The following is a 12769-nucleotide window of genomic DNA, read 5'->3' on the forward strand; positions in this document are numbered from 1 at the left end:
CCTTTCCCGGGGCTTTGATCATGCTGGCTCACAGCGTGAGATAACCAGCCCTTTGCAGAATCCGGAGGTAATAAAAAAAGCAGCTTTGAGGCCTCGTGTTTTTGCAGGGAAATACTTACCTGTGTTCCCAGCACACTGCCCAGTCCCCACTGCCACCCTTCCCAGACACCAGTCACCTTAAAGCGAAACCCGCTGTGCTGGGGAACCATGTAAAGCATTCAGGTGAGAGGTTTTAGCTCTTGTTTAATTTCTCTTAACTGAAGAGGGTACTTGTGCATTGCTTTTATGGAAGATGCATGTATAGAGAGTCAAAAAAGAGCAGAGCAACAGAAGTATGGTCTCCAATTAGTACGTGATTAAGCTGTAAGTAGGACAATAAGAGGAGAAATTTTGTATCTTACACAAACAAGACAGCAAAAGAGATAGATAAAAGCACAGAAGGGGAATAAGGCTTTAGTCCTAGTTCTCCTCTGAACACTGAACCCATACAGAAAGGGCTGGATTTGCTGAGGTGTTTTTGTTTGTAATTATTTTAAAGGAAGGCTGTCTTTCTCAGGACAGTTCACGATGGGTAATTTAAACAAGCCAGTGTAGTACCAGGTTAGTAAAGTGTGAAACACCTGGAACCCTGGGTTGAATATGCTGAACCCATAAGTGATAATTACATCAGTCTTGAATACTTCCTTTAATGAGTCTACGCAAGCACCACGTCTACCCAGCCTGCTTGTGGTTGACAACCTAGAGCAATTCGCATGATCTTCTCAGGCTGGGGTTGTTTTGTTTTGTTCTGGCCACTGCAGTATGGACTCTCAAGTTGGAGCTACGATTCCTCTGCAGGTTGTACACGAGGCGCAGGGCTTGCTCTGCAGCGCTCCTCAGCTGCAAGCGGGCTGATGCCAAACCCAGCAGACCTGGATAAGTTACCCCTCAGGGGTGGGGGGGGGAAAGTTGTGCTCAGCTATGCTGTCTTCCTCACGGGGGTTAACTATGTAGATTTCAGATGCAAATTTTACTTTAGGGCAGGCTTTATGGTATTAAGAGTCTCTTTTTCAGCCTTCTGAAATTTCATATGTATACATGCTAGAGCTCTCTCATCTCTGTTAATTGGGTTTTGTGGAATTTTGAGGCCTGGGGGCCAAGGGGGGAGGGCTGCTGATTAAAGCACGCCGTGCAGAAGTGGATGCAGAAGTGTTGCACAGTAACAGGAGGGAGACCGAATTCCTCCGAGCTACCTGCCTTTGCGTGCGCGCCCTGCCTGCCACCGAGGAGGAACCCCATCTTCCGCCCTGGCCTTCCTGAGTGTGCGAGGACGGCTCCTGCCCCCTCCGATGGCATCACGGGGAGGATGCTCACCCACCCTTCTCCGTTTGCACAAATGGATTTTAGAGATTTTGAGGCTGGTCCGTAGCTATGTTGGATTATTGCATGGTGCCCGTGTCCTCGCTGCAGACCTGAACAGTGCCATCTCCCCGCAGCCCTAACCCCAACTGGTGGTGAAGGGGGGGGGGGGGCTGGGGCAACCCACGCCCTGACCTACACCCTTCAGGACCATTAAGGAGGAATGAAAGGACGTTTAATCTCCCTTCATCCCTTCTCGTAACCCAGCATGCATGTGTGTGTCAGAACGTGTTAGGCTGCGATGCCTGAATTGATGAGATGACGTGTGTAGGTGTGTGTCTGTGTGCGTCCGTCCGTCCCCACAATTAGGGCACAGAAAACACCCGTTCCTGCATTCGGCTGCACTGTGTCTCTTCACATACGAGGATCCAGTCCAGGAGCTCACTGGCTGGAGCTAAATACAGATATTCACACACCCATTATAAATGCAGTCTAGTTTCATTTTTAACCCACAGGAGGGTGTGGAGGGAGAAGACATCAAAGCATGGACACAGGCTACCCTGGCATTCTGGGCGTGCAATTTTATCTTCCCCTCATTTCCCTCCTCTCCAAACCAGCTGCTACAACTATCATGATGCTTGCCCTCCAGCCAGTATGCTGGAAAACTGGCTTCCAAGGCAGTCATTAATCTCTCCCCATTACCCAGCTGGCACAGGATTTTGCTTAGATCAGAGAAGAGTCAGCTCCCCGTGCCCTCCGAAACACCAGTGGCAGCTCCCGCAGCCACGCGTGCCAGGCACCCACCGGCCCCCGCTGCGGCAGAAGGGCCAGCGCGCGAGGGATGCGGAGGGTAAAACCCAAAGAAACACGTGCACCGAAGAGCGCTGAAAGAAGATCTTTGATGTGAATTAAATAAAACCTGCTTGTCGGCAATGACGGTGAGAAGAAGTGCTATGCATCTTCGGGGGAAGGTGGCTTGGATCAGGGCTAAGTTTAGAGGCTGACTCCTTGCATAGCAATAGCAGCAGAGACTAGCCCCTACGTATGCAAGTTATGCAAGTGAAATGAAGATGCGCATAAACCTTTGGCAAGAAAATGCAGCTCAACCACGTTAAGCTTTTTATTCGGCCATCAGGTTTCGACCCATCCGAGGTAACCGGGCTGGAAATACACAGATAGGTACATGGCACGCTGAGCGCAAGCAAGGGTAAAGGGTAAGCTCCAGTAAAGCCGAGCTGAAAGGAGAATAAAGCAGGCTGAGAAAGTAATGACGGATGCGGCTGCAAGTTTGTTAGGGAAACAAAGTAACAAGAAGTGTGTTTTGTGCAATTACCACCTGAAAAGCAGACGTTTTACCGTCCTACACAGTATACCGCGCTGCTCCAACAGTGCTATGAGGCAATGTTTGACCATCTACACAGGGACAAAAATAACCTTTTCAGAGCATACTTTTCTGTGTGTTGATGGGGTGATTCATACCAAACCTGTCACATCCTCTCAGTAATACTGCTCACTTGCTACTTTTAGAGAGGAACAACAGGGCCCACTGAGAGCCCTGGGCATACATACATAAACCTGCATTTGATCTGTCAGTAGGACTGTAGGTTCCCCCAAGAAGAAGAAACACACAGACGAGTTTTTGATCCTCCTTAAAGTACTGCTTATCTCAGCTTTTGTTTGTTTTCTGTTTTTCGGGTGTGGGGTAGTGTCTGATGTGAATGCCACCCACCGTAAGCTATCTAGGCAACGAAACAACCATCACAAACTACCATCACAAACTACCGCTGGAACAAAAATAGCAGCACCTTTCTCTTCCCTGCCTCCCCCAGGTACGGGCCACATGCAGGATGATACTGCCAGCATGGCCCTTTTCTGCAGCTGCAAGTCTATTTTGCAGATCATAACCTCAGAGGTGCCAAGCATAGGTCTCCCACGGGTCCTTACTGATGGCTACCAGAAGGATCAGCCCTTCCCCAACAGCCGTGGAGTGGGGAAGGACCCCCAGGCTGCTGGCGGGTGCAAACTCCAGCTTGGCCCAAGGAAAGCTGCCACATCTTACATGCAACAAGCCTAAACCACAGCACTCTGAGCCTTCTCCTGCTGCCCAAGTCTTCATCTTCTCACCCCCTCCTTGCCGCCTAGAGGGAGTGCCAGTCCGCAACTAGACACACGACAGGGTACAACAGCAATGGTACCAAATCCTAAGGTGACTGGGGGAAGGGATCTGAAAGGGATTTACTTGAGGTTGCAGGTTAAACCAATCTTTGCCCATGCTTACGGCTTAGTCCCTCTTAACTCTGCAGCACGCTGGCCACACCTGAGCAGGGGGTAGAGGTGTCCAAGCAGCTACACTCCTACCAGCTTTCGGAGGGGAGAGAAAGGACAAAACCCGCAGCAGCCAGGCTGAGGAAGAAGCTTCTTAATTAGCAGGAGGCAGCCATCAGCTGCTATGCCGCCTGTTTTGCAGCAGCCGGCCGGGCGAGCATGTGGTGCGCGGGGCCGCCGGCAAGCGCCACGTGAGCTCTCCGTCCCCAGCACATCCTTCCTCGCCAGGAAAGGACACAAACCCCCGGGAAGCCCAGCTGCGGGGTCTGCTGCCGAAATCCTGCAGGGCTCCCGCTGAAAAGCGCACTTAGAATGCATGCTAAAAATAGAGCCCGCACTGAAGCTGTATTTAGCAGGAGGGTGCACGCATTCGGAAGGGCCGTTGTCCCCTCCAGCAGCAGGGGTGAGGTAGACGGGCATGCCCCCAGGATGGTCTCACATACCCGCACCCAGCACGAGCGTGCCTCAGGAGAGCCGTGTTTTCTTACGGAAAGGCAAAAGCAGGCTGCAGGAGGCCGTTTGCAAGCTTGCTGGGAAGCGGTCCTTGCTCCAGAGCAGCCGAGCGGGAGGCAGGAGCCCGGCCCGCCTTGGGAGCTGTGCCGTTCGACTGTCCCATGAGCAGATGCTTCCTTCCCTGTGCCTGGGTTCTTCTACCTGTGTAAGTGGGATAACGAGCGTTGCGTTCTTCATAAAGCACTTAGGGACACGCTGCTTCATCCAGGTGCTCAGGAGAGCCAGGCACAGCTGTAGGAAGTAGTGTTTAATAAGGGCCACTGAAAATTGGTCCACTAGTGCAAACACAAAACCTCCCGCTTAGCTTGTCAAGCCAAGCATCTGTCAAAATCCTTGACTAACCATCTCCCAAGTAAAAAGCAAAACACCCATCCACTGGCCAGACCATTCAGACTACAGGGGCAGATCTGGAGCTGACGTGACACAGCCGCTGGGCTCCGCACCAGCGAGCCCAAAGGGGTGGGGGTTTGCATTTTCCACATTTCATGCTGGGTTTCCTCTCCCCCAGAGCAAAAGCCGAGGGGATGCTCAGTGCGAGGAGGAGAGGATGCCGTGCTGTCCCCGTGGATGCCACACGGGATGAAGTGGCACCTTCCCCGTTGACTTGCAGAGCCCCGCAGGGCGGCGAAGCAAGGCGGGGGGGGGGGGGGGGGGGGTCCCACCTCCGGTGCGTGGGAGGAGCCACTGAAAGCCGAGCTTCTAATTAAGACCACAGCTTCAGTTAATTGAGTCCAATTCACCTGTGACATGAAGAGCCCCAATCCCATCAACAATAATGGAACTGCATCGGCTTACACCAGTAATGACTTCAAATCAGCGGCATAATAAAGCTAATTCAATGCTTCTCCAGGTCCGGCCGATGAGGCTGCCACAGGAGAGCAGGACACAGCCTTGCTCCCACCACACCGACACCTCCTCTGGAAGAGAGGGTGACACGAACGGCTGGGGGGTTGGGTTGGTTAGAAAGGCAGGAAATGTAAAAAGTAAAGTAAGTTTCCAACAACAAGACTAAGGCTTATTTTTAAAATTGAATTACTCTTGCAGGTGACCCTGTGGAAGTGCTAATGACGAAGCAGCGCTCCCCATGACTACCTGCTGGCACGAGGAAAAGCAAAACCCTGCAAGGCAGCTGCAGGTTTCCAGCCCGCCGAGCGCTGCTGAGCCACCCCACCGAGCCGGACCCACCGATTCAGGGCACCGGAGTGGCATGGCGCCTGTGCCGGGTAGCGCCTGCCTGGGCGTGGGAAGGGGCTCGCAGGACATAGCTGCACGCTGGCGGCCCCGGGGAGGAAAGCAAAGCGACATGAAAGTTGCCCGACGTAGGCAGACATGCAAATCAGCAGCTGTGCGGCCACACCAGCAACCTCCTCCTTGCCACGATGCCCACTGCTCTCTCGGGGCGGGGGCTGGGGGGGAGCCAGGAGGTGCGGGAAGGAGCGAAACCCTCCCGGAGCAGGGGATGAGGCCGGGGCTGCCCCGGGACGGCCCGAGCACCCTGAGGGGTGGGAATGGCACGGCTTGGCCCCCGGCCGCCCCACACAGGCCACTGCCTTGCACACACAAATTTGTCTCTGCCTCCAGCCAAAAAAAACTAAGCCGCCACTCTTCTGAAGAGACGCACATTATTTTAGAGCAGTCAAGTTATGACTGGTCTGATTTCCATAATACACACTCTGCAAACATCTGCCTGTTATTTAAGGCTCGGCTCCACTGGGACAGAAGTTGAACAGGGCAGACCTTTGAGCCGGCGCGTCCGCAGAGGACTCCTTGCTGCCGGAGCGGTGGTCAGGGTGGACACTCCTCGCTCCCCTGGCCACAACCGACTTCACGTTTCTGCAGTTTTCCCCACGCGCCGCCGATGTTCCCACTCCCATCACAGGAGAGCTCTGCCCCCCTCTCCACCAGAAGTACCTGCTCACACCAATGAGCAGCCCCCAGAGCCCGCACCACACGTAGGAGGACCCAGCCGGGGTTTATCTTTCCCAGAGAGATACGGGCTACGTATCTCGGGCATCTTACAAATAAATCATTTGGCACCTTCAGGTTGCCTGCTGGTTTTTTGCAAGCTGACTGTCGAAACCTAAGCGTCCCAATTAGACGACGTTAAATGCCGCCCTGAAAGACAAACGTTGCTGGCAAGAAAGTTATCCTGGCGTTATTGGACTGCTCCCTCCCTACTAAGAGACCGCAAATTGGTGTTTACTTTAGAGGCTAAGTAGGCCAGCTTTGAGAAATTGCGCCCGCCCCGCCATCCCGCAAGCTCCGTCTTCCCAGGGGCTCCCCGGAGGCCACAGGACAGAGCACCGGCTCCTCGCCACGCACCTCGCACCTCGGCACCGTGCCCTTGCTCTGCGCCCAGCCCCTGCTCCATCCCAGCCTGAACGCTTGGCTGCTGGTTTTATTCCCCGCACGCTGTACTGGGAGAGCTGAAATAACCGAGTCTCTGTACTGCGGTGAGTTGACACAGGCTAAATCAATTAGCTGCTGGGATGCTCAGTGAGGCCAGATCAAAAAAGACAAAGAAAGAAAAGCCCCATGCCGAGAGGAACCAGGCCCAGTCAACATATTTATCTCCCATACTTTAATCAACGTATTTGAAATGGGAAAGGGAGATGGCTGGTGCTTCCTAAAACAGCTAGGTGTGGGCTTGGTCTCCTAGGGCAGGAGGGGCAGAGGACAGGCAGAGCGCTGCAGCTCCCATTCACCTCTGCTCCATCCTTTGTTTCCATTCAACACACACTTCAAACAAACACAAAAAAATCAAAATACTCTGTAAGTTCAGTTAAGGCACTTTCCATTTTCAGAGTGGGTTGCTTAAGCCCTGTAAGTCTCCTAGTTCATCCTGATTCAAAACAGCACATTTTGGAGTTTGTGCTTAGCATCCTTCAGGAAGGACACAGAAAAAATCACAGCGCACCACTTGCCTCGCATGCCCCCCTTTCTCTGGGCAGGATTTAGTATTTAGCAGTAATCTTTGCTCTGCATCAGCTTTCCCAAGGACTACTGGTCTTCTTCCCACTGACCCTTGCAAAATCAGACCGATCAATAAGCAGCATGTCCCATACCCAGCATTTTGAGTACCAAGCCCTGGACCCATTTTTTGCCTCTGCAAAACATAAAATGTTTCTTTTGAGACACTGTCAATTACTGCTGACAAGACTTCACCTAAAGCTGGGACTGGAGGAAACCAAAACTGGTAAAGGATGAAAGCAGCTCCACACCACCCAGCTGTAGCTGGGCAGCCTCCAGCTTCAGCTCAGCCCCTCGTGCAGACGCTCTGATGAGAGGTATCATGCCATGCTGCTCCTCACTTCAAAGAAGACAACCGTAAGGAGAACTATTAAAGCAATTAAAAAAAATTATCTTTAAGATGCAATCTACCCAGAGATGAATGGGAATAACTATCAAGCTGCAGATTTTTATGGGTTTTTTTCATGCAATAACTGCCTGAACGCTTCTTATGAGTAGAGTTACCTACAGTAACTTCTACCTTATCAAAATGAGAGACTGGAGATACCATTTTTTCACGTTGTGGGCCACATCTTCCATACTGTATCTCGTAGTAACATCTATACTCACTAACCCTTTTCCTGTTCAGTTTGTAATCCCATAAACAACTCTGTAGACGCTCATGCAATTGTTTACATAGAAAAGCGTGATTTATGTTTTTCTCAAAGCAGCGAAGGCAGCAGTTGGGCAGCCTCAAGTGAGAAGAGCCAGCCCCAGGTTACGAGGCAGCTGCCTGAAATCGCCTCCTCAAATTCTGGGTGAAGAGCAAGACCTAACATCAATACCCTTGCCTCAGCTTACTTGCATCTGCATATCCTGAATCCTTTATTCTTCCTCTTCTGCTCTGTTGTCCCATCTACGAAACGGGTATTATGCTGCACTGCAGATAGGAAACAAGCCCTGAGACATCAGCTACTGGGCTAAAGTCCATCAACTAGACTCTCCCGAATCCTTTGAATATTGGTGCGTTCCAGGTATTTTTGCACACAATGTACGATCCATGTCTATTAATCACTTTCAGTTGGATAAATTGTTTTCTGTTGTTGAAGTAGCTATTACGTGAAGCGATAACCTCTCCTGTCTGCCTCTCGCATGCCCGTGGGCAGGTACCAGCACCAGCCCTCCTGAGCCAGGGGTGCCCACAGCCACCTTCAGCTCTTCCCGACGGGACTCAAACATGCGCGCTGGCCCCTATTATAAACACCTTCAAAGATGCAACAGAAACAGAAGAACCTCGAAGCCAACAGACCTCTTTCCAAAGAAGGCTTTTTTTGGTTTGACTGCGCTCCGAGACGTTGATCCTGCAGAGGCACACAGGGGTTTGGCTCGTGTATTGCAGCTTTGAGGCACGATGCCCTTCTTTGCAGGTTAAAGCTTAAGCCACGTGCTTGATTCAATCAAGACAGTTAACTGGCATTAAAAACTTCACCAATCAGCTATCAAAAAGGGTTACAAAATTCCTTTTTTTTTTTTTGGTAAAAAATCCATTTTAAAAATTCCTTTGCAATTTACATTTATCGGGAGGCAGAGGGAGGCGGGAAAATATCACCAGAAGGTAATGGGTTTACCTTTTTCGAGATTATGCATCTTTCACCCAATACTTAAAAAGAAATCTTGGTTCATATTTGTAATAACAAGGGATTATCAGAGTACTTAATTTACTCTTGAAGTCTGGAGTGAAGCTCGTACCTCGAGTGAGGTGCAGCCTAATCCCTGTGTGTGATTGCATTTAGGAGTGAGAGGGAGGTGTGCGGAAGGTGGGGAGAAGCAACTCTTACTGAAGACAACGCTTCAGGCAGCCCTGGAACAGAGTGGATCCAGTTTGAAAAGAATTGGCAACCTTAAAACTTTTTGATAAGATAAAAATTCATTGATGTTGGCTCACACTAGGCCCACTTCAACTCTACACTTGTCCTCTGTGTTTCCTTGGCATATCTGTTCCTTTCCTCTATCTGCTTTAGCATAACTTTATTTTTCTCTTTTATCTTTAGCTAACTGCACCCAGGGACTGGAGGGATTGATTTTTTGTTTTGACTTATTGTTTGAAGATCTGTAACTCAAAGCAGCTTCTTGCGCCTCTGATGTCTAAGCCTGAGCAGTATAAAAGGTAAAGCTCGTCCTGTGTACCAAACTGAGCAGGGATACCATTTTATAATCAGTCATCTGTGTTTTATTTTGCCTTTTTGGGAGGAAAACTATTTTAAGACTTTATAGGCAATAATACTTTAAATAAATATTCTCATGGCAGATACTACACACCCCACTTCTCTTTTTAAAGACGGTCAGCTATTGCTCGCCACTCAGGGGAAGGGGAGAAAAAAAAAGTTCCTAATTAAAGGAGGCCATCACACATCAGAAGATATTTTGAGCATCACGTCACACTACCGACCGCCTACTGCAGCCAAAGTGTTACCATGCAAATCTAAACACTCTTTTGCTCAGAGATGCGCTACCACGAGGCTAGCCTAAATCCCCGCTGGGAGGGGAAGGCAGGAGACGCGAGACATGCTCGTCAGTGCTGCTCGTAAACAGCGATCCCTCATTGCCATGTTAATACCACCCTGTCCCAAGATACGGAGGGACGGAGAAGGATTTTTCTTTGCTTCCTCTGCCTTCTGAGGGCCGAACTCGAGAGATTTCTCCTTTTTCCGGGCAATTCTTCCCTCTCCCCTCCCCCAAAAAATGCCGCTAGGCTGTTTTAAAGAGGCAGTTTTTGAGGATGCGGCACCCAGGTTTCTCACCGCACGTACGCAATTCTGTATCGTAGAAAGCCGACAGTCACGGCACACACCGACTTTGTTTACGATCGCCCGTCTCCGCTATTCCCTGAAGTTGCCCAGCTTGCTGAAATATGGTTACATATGCAAACATTATCTCCCAATTGTAACCTCATTTTCTGCTCTGCTGGACAGCGTGACCAGCATTTGTCATCTCGCCGCCCCCGCCCGCCACATCATTCATGTGTCTATAATTGTCATCAAGATGTGGCATGTCAGCAGGACTCCCGCGTCCGCTGCTCCCCATCTCCACGCAGTCACTCAGGTAACAAACCCATAATCTCGCCCTGTTTTCATGATGGTTGAATTACACATAATTGTTTCTGCACAGTGATTGATTTCTGCCTGAATAGAGACCTCTGCCTTTTTTCAATGCGAGCGAGTGGCAGCCAAGTCTCTCCATCTAGGAGGAGGCAGCAGCCTTTGAAGAGATCAAAGCCAAGGCCGCGAGCAGTTGTGCGCCCTGGGAATATGGAAAGCCTTTATGCTCTCAACCCCATTTCCAACATCATGTTGGATTGCAGCTGCATTACATTCTGCCAGCATTCTTAATGCTTTTAGTATTGACTCTGACATCACCGATAGCTGTTTTAAAGTAACAAAAGCCGAAGGATGACTTATTTTCACAACTCCGTAATTGGAACATGCAAAGTTAGGGGAAGGGAGCATTTGTTTTTAATCTGAGATACAAAAGAAAGCACAGAAAATTATATAAGTTCCCCGAAATTAAAAACACGTTTTTCATATGGAAAGAACAGAGGGGGCATTTTTATAGCCTAGACCACACAAAATGAACTGATTATGCACATGCTTTTTCAAGCCTAAAGGCTGAAGTAAAAATACGATTGGGCAAGCGAGTCAAATTGGGAAAAAATATTGTGACTCACAGTACGTTTACTGACTTTTAGCACCTGATGCAAGGCAAAATAATGCAGATGCCCAGGCTGTCGCCTCCCCTCTGCAGCTCCTGACAGTGGCTCACTTACCCTAAACCAGACACACGGCACATGGCAAACGAACACTAAATCCCCAATAGTTATCTAAAAAGATAAAAAATTATCTTAAAGTGTAAAATACTGCAAAGGTCCCTCTAAGATTCCCTCTCCTCCAGCCATGCAGACAACTCTCAGGCTGCCTTAAAACTACTCTTGACACAAAATTGTTTTCAGGGGCATCTAACGTTCCCATGCTCCTCCTCTCTCCTCATCTGGCTTCACTGGTGAAAACAAAAGTAAATCTCTATCCAAAAAGACTGTCCTGAACTTTGATTAAATGTACATCTACACTGTCCTGAAAAAAATATTTCCAGGGAACTTTCAAAACTTATGAATGGAAAGGAGGGGGGATAAGGAGCACGTAAAAAGCGAGAGCCCGGGAGAGCACAGCAGCTGAACCACTCTGTGTCCAATACGCTGACCAGTCTGAGCACCACTGTTACTCTGACAAATATTTTTATTCATTGTAAAACCACTGAATAGGAGCTTTTAAGAGCAGCAATTTTGAAATATGGTAGCTGCCACTACAGCATGCAGAGTGGTGAGGAAGGAAGAATGTGCAAATAAAGCATAAGCTGTAAAGACTTAAACATTATAAGCTGCAAAGAATTAAACATCATGAGCACCCGTGTATTAGCAATAAAAATAATTTCCTCTTAGCCATATAGTTTTTCTTCTGCTGTTCTAACACTCCTTTTTTCCCTGTAGTCATTAAAACCCCGACTCAAAGACAATGGCAAAGGGATCTGCCCTCCCTCCCTGTGGACACAGAGCTAATGTCCCTGTCATTTCAACGCTGGGAAACTGTCTCGTTTTTACTTTGACTGTTTCTTAACACACACTGATCATACTGAGGCTGAAACTAGAGCCAAACATAGCAAGCTCCTTACCAAGATGTAAAAGCATGTATTTTTTTTTAGTAGTATTAAGACAGAAGTCTTTCCTGTGTTAATCCAAGGTTTTGGGGTTCCCCCCCCATTCTCCTGCCATCCCCAGCAAATTTACTGCTTCCTCTGCACAGTCCGCTTTCTTAAATCAGGACTAAATCTTTGTGGCGCTGGTGTCCACTCTGATAACCAGAAGGATGTTCATAAAGCAACGCTGAGGAAAGAGCGGCAAGATACAGGGAGCTGGAGCAGTCACTGTAGACAGAGGTATCTGCTGCCATGTTGTCAGGGCAGATAATTCAACTTCTGCCTATCCCACAAGGAGCCCCAAGTATCTGGAAACGAATGCCCACCTCCAGAAACCGAGCAAGCCATGTGCGTAGCATTGCAAAGGTCTCCAAAACACTCACGGCTGTGAAGAAACAGCAGCAGAGAAGTCACTGTTATATAGAGCTGCAACCCTGCCTTTCAGCGTCAAACCATTATTGTGATGAAAAAGTATGTTTTACCGTAATTGCTGCTTATTTTCCCTTCCAGGGACTTTTTTGTTCATTTGCAGAGGATTCACTTGCTACTTGATACTTTTGCTTGAAAGCTTGCTGCTTTTTTGCACCACTCACTGAAATTTAAGAGACACCATTTAGCCCCAAAGAGGCACGCAAAGGCTGTTGGCCAGCTTTTCATCGGGCGCAGCCCACCGCATAACCCCCACAGGCAGCTCTCCGTGCCCGAGCAGAGGCACAGCTTCTCCTCACACAGGCTTTTTCAGTGACCACGCCAGAGAGGGCCGGGGCACCTGACAACAAACCTCACCAGTTCCTTAAATCCCGATCCCTGCAAAGCGACAACCTGCATGACTGCAACAAACTTGAGTGTTAGGTTTGGCTGCGGTGCTGGGGGATGCGCAGCCGCCAGCTTGTGGCCA

At 49.4% G+C, this 12769-nt stretch overlaps 1 protein-coding gene across 7 annotated transcripts in view; it reads right to left on the reverse strand.

The window, feature by feature from the left end:
- LEF1 (lymphoid enhancer binding factor 1) overlaps positions 1 to 12769 on the reverse strand; it is a 69292-nt gene that overhangs the window by 42473 nt on the left and 14050 nt on the right. The window lies entirely within an intron of this gene.

Source organism: Grus americana, chromosome 4, assembly GCF_028858705.1.
Source record: "Grus americana isolate bGruAme1 chromosome 4, bGruAme1.mat, whole genome shotgun sequence".
NCBI lineage: Eukaryota > Metazoa > Chordata > Aves > Gruiformes > Gruidae > Grus > Grus americana.